The sequence below is a fragment of the Macaca thibetana genome, chromosome 13 (assembly GCF_024542745.1).
Source record: "Macaca thibetana thibetana isolate TM-01 chromosome 13, ASM2454274v1, whole genome shotgun sequence".
In the NCBI taxonomy this organism is placed as follows: domain Eukaryota; kingdom Metazoa; phylum Chordata; class Mammalia; order Primates; family Cercopithecidae; genus Macaca; species Macaca thibetana.
Genome location: NC_065590.1, coordinates 53,886,832 through 53,894,570, shown reverse-complemented (window position 1 = coordinate 53,894,570; position 7,739 = coordinate 53,886,832). Strand labels below are relative to the sequence as shown.

At 38.0% G+C, this 7,739-nt stretch overlaps 1 protein-coding gene across 1 annotated transcript in view; it reads left to right on the top strand.

The window, feature by feature from the left end:
* Positions 1 to 3,176: 3,176 nt before the first annotated feature.
* CHAC2 (ChaC glutathione specific gamma-glutamylcyclotransferase 2) overlaps positions 3,177 to 7,739 on the top strand; it is a 709,760-nt gene continuing 705,197 nt past the window's right edge. Inside the window, exon 1 of the mRNA XM_050753770.1 lies at positions 3,177 to 3,186. The gene's annotated coding sequence lies outside the window, so the exon portion shown is untranslated. The remainder of the gene's footprint in view (positions 3,187 to 7,739) is intronic.

Here is a 7,739-nt window from a genome sequence, read left to right as displayed (position 1 = left end):
CATGCATTAGCTATTTTCTCTGATGTTCTCTCTCCCTCAGCATCCCAGCCAACCCCAACAGACCCCAGTGTGTATTTTTCCTCTCCCTGTGTCCATGTGTTCTCATCATTCAACTCCAACTTATGAGTGAGAACATGTGGTGTTTCGTTTTCTGTTCCTGCATTAGTTAGCTGATGAAATGGCTTCCAGCTCCATCCTTGTCCCTGCAAACAACATGATCGCATTCCTTTTTATGGCTGCATAGTATTCCATGGTGTATCCATACCACATTTTCTTTATCCATTCTGTCACTGATGGGCATTTGGGTTGATTCCATATCTTTGCTATTGTAAATAGTACTGCAATGAACATATGCATACATATATCTTTATAAAAGAATGATTTATACTCCTTTGGGTATATACCCAGTAATAGGATTGCTGGATCAAATGGTATTTCTCGTTCTAAATCTTTGTGTAATTGCCACATTGTCTTCCACGATGGTTGAATGAATTTACATTCCCACCAACAGTGTAAAAGCGTTCCTGTTTCTCCACAACCTTGCCAGCATCTGATGTTTATTGGCTTCTTAATAATTGACATTCTGACTGGTGTGAGATAGCATCTCACTGTAGTTTTGATTTGCATTTCTCTAGTGATCAGTGATATTCAGCTTTCTTCATATGCTTGTTTTAAAAGTCCTATTTTTAAATACAGTCACATCAGGTTGGGGCTTCAACGTAAGAATTTTGGAGGGATATAATTCAGCCTACAGCATTCCACGCCTGCTCCCCCAAATTAATGACTTTTTCACATACAAAATACATTCTTCTAACTCAATACCTCCAAAAATCTTTAATAATTCTATCATCAAGTCTAAAGTGTGGAGTTTAAGCTAAATATCATCTATATCAGATATGAGTGACTCTAGGTAAAATTCATCATGAGGCAAAATTCCACTCCAGCTATGAACCTGTGAAACCAAACAAGTTATGTGCTTCCAAAGTGCAATAGTGGGATAGTTTTACAATATACATTCCCATTCCAAAAGGCAGAAATCAGGAGGAAGTAAGGAGTAAAGGGTCTCAAGCAAGTCCAAAACCTAGTAAAGCAAATTTCATTAAATCTTAAGACTCAAGGCCGGGTGCAGTGGCTCATGCCTATAATGCCAGCACTTTGGGAGGCCGAGGTGGGTAGATCACCTGAAGTCAGGAGTTCCAGAGCAGCCTGGCCAACATGGCGAAAACTCTATCTCTACTAAAAATTTAAAAATTAGCAGGGTGTGGTAGCGCGCGCCTGTGTTCCCAGCTACTCGGGAGGCTGAGGCAGGAGAATCACTTGATCCTGGGAGGTGGAGGTTGCAGTGAGCTGAGGCCACACCACTGCACTCCAGCCTGAGTGACAGAGTGAGACTTTGTCTCAAAAAAAAAAAAAAAAAAAAAAAAAAAAAAAATCTTAAGACCCAAAAGTAACCCTCTTTGGTTTAGTGCTCTGCTCTCCAGGCACCCTAGGGCAACAGCATCACCCCACAGCTGTGGGTGGGGATCCTGCCCTCACAGCTCTGCCAGGCCAGGTCCTCCCACCAAGCCTCTAGGCAGCCTTACAAGGCTTACTAAGGTTCTGTAGGGCAGTCCTGTCTTCACGGTTTCAGGTGGAGGACTTTGAAATTGAAACAGTGGGTCTGATGACCTATGAATCAACTTTGAGGTCATTTTTTCCTCTTCTTAAATTATAGTACACATTCACAGACAAATGGCTCTATCATGCCATCCTGTCAAATCCAAGAAGTCTGACGGCCTTTCCTCATTTTTGTCTCTTTTCTTCTTCAGTTCATACTGGTAGTGTTTCTGCTCATATAATCACATAAACTCTTTTATCGAGTAAGTCTAGCAACACCATTGTATTGTCTTCAGAACATGTTTTCTCATTTGTTACAATACAGATAGACTGAGAATTTTCTAAATCTTCAAGTTGTGGTTCTTTTTTCTTAACAACTTCTTTTGTAATTCTTCCTTTTCTTTTCTCACTTTATTATAAGCAGTAAGGAGGAATCAAGCCACTTCTTCAACACTAGGCTTAGAAATCTTCTCAACTAAATATCCATTTCTAATACTTGCAAGTTCTACCTTCCATAAACACTAGAACAGATTTAAGCCAATTACTATGCAACTGCAATTGCCTGATGGGTTCTTGCTTTCTGCACAGGTAAGACCAATTGTATTAGTCAGGGTTCTCTTAGAGGGACAGAACTAATAGGATGTATGTATGTATGTATATATGTGTGTGTGTGTGTGTGTGTATATATATGAAGGCGAGTTTATTAATTATTAAGTATTAACTTACATGATCACAAGGTCCCACAATAGGCAGTCTGCAAGCTGAGGAGCAAGGAAGCCAGTATGAGTCTCAAAATTGAAGAACTTGGAGTCTGATGTTCGAGGGCAGGAAGCATCCAGCACAGGAGAAAGATGTAGGCTGGGAAGGTAGGCCCATCTCGCTTCTTCACATTTTTCTGCCTGCTTTATATTTGCTGGACACTGATTAGATTATGCCAACCAGATTAAGGATGGATCTACCTTCCTTAGCCCACTGACTCAAATTTTAATCTCTTTTAGCAACACCCACACAGAAACACCCAGGATTAATACTTTGTATCCCTCAATTCAATCAAGTTGACACTCAGTATTAACCATCACACCAGTTCACTAAGATAGTGGTATTACAGTAGAAAAAGAGTTTAATTAATTCAGGGATAGCCAAGCAGTAGATAGGAGTTTATTATTCAAATCAGCTTTCCTAAGAACTCAGAGGCTAGTCATTTTATAGATAATATGACAAGCAGGGCACTAGGGAACGGATGCTGTTGATTGGTAGGAGATGAAATCATAGGGGTGTGGAAAACAGTCCTCACGCACTTAGTCAGCGTCTGGGGAGGGGCCACAGGACCAGTTGAGTCATGAGTCACAGGTCCAGGTACAGTCAGCCAGTCACCAGAATGCAAAAGTCAGAAAAAAAAATCTCAAAAGACCAATCTTAAGTCCTACAATAGTAATGTTATCTATAGGAGCAACTGGGAAAGTTACAAATCTTGTGACTTTCATTTCTGTAAATGATTATAGAAAGGCAAGCTACACCTACATTTTAGCAGAATTAAGGTCCCTTCTATAATCCTAATCCTGTGGCCTTTTATTAGACTTACAAAGGGGGTTTTAGTCCCCAAAGAAGGAGACGGTCAGTTATAGGGAGAGAAAATTATAATTTTTTTTTCAAAGTTAAACTATAAATGAAATTCCTCCCATAGTTACCTTGGCCTACACCCAGGAATGGGAAAAGACAGCCAGCCTGTGAGGGTAGACGTAAGATGGAGTCAGCCATACTAGACTTCTCTCACTGTCATAATCTTTGCAAAGGTGGTTTCACCACTTCATAACAAGAATCATCTTTCCTCCAGTTATCATATTTCATATTGCTTAGTCTCACTGAATCACATTTAACATCCATACATCTAGCACACACCTCAAAAATATTCCAGCCTCTACCCAGTTTGGAAATTACCCATTTCCAAACTGCTTCCGCATGTCCAGGTAGCTGTTACATCAAAGATATTTATTATAAGAAATAATCTTATGTTATTATAAAGACTTAAAAGTTCTGAGATCTATAGTAAGCAAGCTGGAGACCCAGGAGAGCTGATGGTATAGTTCCAGACCAAAAGCTGGCAAAGTTAAGACCTAAGGAGAGCCAATTTTTTAGTTGGCTCTGAAGGCAAAATACAAAGAAACAACAGAAAAGAAAAGAGAAGAAGAGAAGAGAAGAGAAGAGAAGAGAAGAGAGAAAAGAAAAGGAAAAGGAAAAAGAGAAGAAAAGAAAAGGAAAGAAAAGAAAAGGAGTCCCAGCTTAAGCAATCAGGAAGGAGCTCCCTCCAACTCAGACTTTCTGTTCTACTTATGTCTTCAATTGATTGGATAAGCCCACACACATTAGAGACAATCTGCTTTACACAGATTATAAGTCTTCTGATTCAAGTGTTAATCTCACCCTGGATCACTTTCACAGACATGCCCTGAATAACATTTGACCGAATATCTGGGCATTCCACGTCTCATTCAAGTTGATACATAAAATTAACCACCATAAAGACAAAAAGGGATATAAAACATCAAGAGACTTTATCTTCAATTCTATATCATCAGGAAATGGCACATACCAATTAAGATAATTCAAGAAGGGTTTAGTATAAGCTTTGTGCAAGGTATAGGGAAACCACAAAGCTTGGTGCAATACTCAAGGAGAATGTTGAGTAAAAGGAAACATTCAGTGACACTTTCAATTAAACTGAAGCAAAGGAGCAAGGGTAGTAAGTACCCAGCCTCTCTCTGACCTCCAGCATCCTGAAGGGCATCCCCATTAACTGAACCCAACAGGAAGACAGAGGGTAAGGGGTCTCAATGATGTAGTCCACATAGGTCACCCTTGTTGATGAAGAGTCAAACTCCAAAAAATATTTGAAGAGATTTATTCTGAGCCAAATATGAGTGATGATGGCCCATGTCGCAGCCCTTGGAGACCATGAGAAAATGTGCCCACATTGGTTGCAGATTTACTGTAAGATTCACTCTGGAAAGGCAGACAATTTGAAACACGGGTGGGGTGCAGGTGGGGCTTCCAGGTTATAGGTAGATTTAAAATTTTTCTGATTGGCAACTGGTTGAAAGAGTTAAGTTATTACTTAAAGAGCTGGAATTAATAGAAAGGAATATTTGGGTTATGATGATAAGGGGTTGTGGAGACCAAAGTTTTTCAGAGAACAGACTGCAAATGTTTCTCACCACATGTAGAGTCTGTTCTATCAGTAATTCCAAAAGTGAAGAGGGTATAATGAGGCATGCCCACCCCCTACCCCACAACATGGACTAAACCAGTCCCTCAGGTTAGCCTTGGAATGTCCTTGCCAAGAGAAGGGGTCCATTCAGATTGTCACGGGGCTTAGACTTCTATTTTTTTGTTTACATCCCCCTGGGGTACAAAGCTGGCTAAAAGTTGAATACATAAAGACAGGTAGAAAGACTTAACAACATTTTTGTAAAATCACAGATTTTACAACACAAAATCTGTGACAGTAAATTTATAGCTCAATAAAATGAATAATTATTCTGCAAAAAAATAAATTAAAAAAATTGAATCTAGCAGTAGAAAAAATAAAACCACAATCATAGAAGAAGAAGAAACATTATTAAAATGTTACATCAAAAAATGGCTACTGGTCTAGATGGTTTTATTGTAATTTTTTCCAATGTTTCAAAGGACTATATCACGTTTTTACCTAGGATAAAATGATGAAAGTTTGTTTAATTAATTTTGTGAAGATACCATGCCTAATACTATCCTCAAACAAAAGTAGAAAAAGAAAAATTTTGGCAAATTTCACTTACAAGTATAAGCATTTTAAATTACTAATAAATCAAAATTAACTTCTATTTAAAAATCAAACTTTTCATTCATCCACCAAGACACAGTAGTGTCTTACCTTATTCACAAGTATTGCAAAAATGATTTAATAACTGAATTTCTGTTATGGATACCACACTGATCAATCAATTAAGCCACATGATTATTTTCATATATACATTAAAGTTTCAAAAAGAAAAGTCAGTAGTGCTTTGTACAAAGTCATTTAGAATAACTGAAAAGGATACACATATAGAGAAATAAAATTTAATACATAACATCCTATTATAGCTTCCTTATTAAACTTTGTGTCAAAACAATGAAACCTAAAACCCACCATGATTATTTTAGCATCATTATGGATGTTTCTCCCATTTTAACTAGACGTCAAACATGTAAGCGAAGAAATCATCCTGGACTTTTTAAACTCCTATAGTCACTAAGTGGCTAAGAGATGAACCACCCCTCTGTGTCCTGTCTGAATTTCTGACTCACAGAATCATGAAAAATTATAAAATAGTTGTTTTTGGTTTATTTTTAAGCCACTAGATTGGCACAGTGTGTTCGACTGACCAGATATGGATCATGGGCTATACGACTGGCTTCAGCAGAAGAGGACAAGGCCAACACAGAGGAAAAAGGGGTTAAAAGAGAGAGAAGGAGAAGACAGATGGAGAAGCGAGGGGAGGAGAAGAGAGGGAAGGGAAAGAGAGGAATGGAGAGAAAAGGGCAGAGAAGAGAGGAGAAAGTACTTCAATTAACAACCCTATGACCTCATTTATATTTCTAAATCCATCTGAGTATGAAGCGTTATCCTTCTCTGGACTTGCCATTTTTTAGAGCAAACAAATGCCCTTTACTGGTTAAGTAAGGCTGAGCTGGATTTCTATCACAATAAGGAGTTTTTAGTTACTAAAACTCCTCCAGGTAGAGGGCCTGGTCTGGCTATTTACAGAACTTTACCCAGCAGTATAACTATTTGACCAGCAACCTTCTTAACATACTGATGTGGATTAAAGTGAATACTGGGAAGGTGAAGTCCACTTCAGCTGACACAGGTTTGTTTTGGTTTTCCTGGGGAAATGAGTTATGTAACAAAACTAGGTCATCGAAGTTTGTAATTGGTGGAAGTGTGAATACATAAGGAATTAAAATGAAGTTTACATCTCTTAAAATCAAAGGTTACTAGCCGTGGATGTAAGTCACATAATTCATTATTACTATTTGCATTTCGGTTCTTTTTCTAAACATGTTATCATTCCTAAATCCATTTTCAGAAATGATATTTACAATTTGTAATACCTAAGAGATTTGTTGGGTTTGATACTTCTTGGCCTATAGAGGGAAGTCTTAATTATTTTTACCTAATAAGACTACCAGTATTTCTTGTATACATAGCTTTTCTCTAGCCTTTTCCTAGATATAAAAAATTATCTTTGAATCCTACCCTCTTATTAACCACATCCACTTGCCATAATTTTGCACCTGTTGTGGTAACTTTCACAAATGCATCAGGCTGGGTGCTGTGGCTCATGCCTGTAATTTCAGTGTTTTGGAAGGCAGAGGTGGGAGTATCACCTGAGGCCAGGAGTTGAAGACCAGCCTGGGCAACATAGCAAGACCCCACTTCTACAAAAATTTAAAAATTAGTGAAGCGTGGTCATGCATGCCTATAGTCCGAGGCACTCAGGACACTGAGGGGGAAGGATCACTTAAGTCCAGGAGTTCAAAGCTGCAGTGAGCTATGATCATATCACTGCACATTAATCCTAGTGACAGAGCGAGACCCTCTCTCTAAAACAAAACAAAATACACACACACAAACGTACTTCACTGGTTCTACAAATCTTAGGAAATAATAACCCATTGGACACAGTATTATAAAAACAACCTTGTACTATATTACAGTGAAAAAATAATCATAAACAGGCTCTAAACCAGGTTGACTGTAGAAGAGACACTGAAGGAAGAGAAAAATCACCTTGTTGCTCAGTCATTTTGAAATCAGCTGGTTATCAAATCAATGACCAGCAAAGAATGTGGCAAGTACCCAGAGAGCTTGATCAAACAGATCAATTCAAATGTTTCCTTCATTCATTCAACAACAAAGCCACCAACATTTAAATGAGAATTTAATCAAGAGTAGATTTATTCCTGAACATTAATCAATTTGTAATTCAATTACAAGAACTGGGCAACAGATAACCACATATATTTGAGAAAGATTTTTTAGCTTTCAAATGTGCTTGGCTCATTTTGAGAATATTAAAAAGAAAATATTAAAATGCTGAAATGTGTTTAAAGCCTCACAA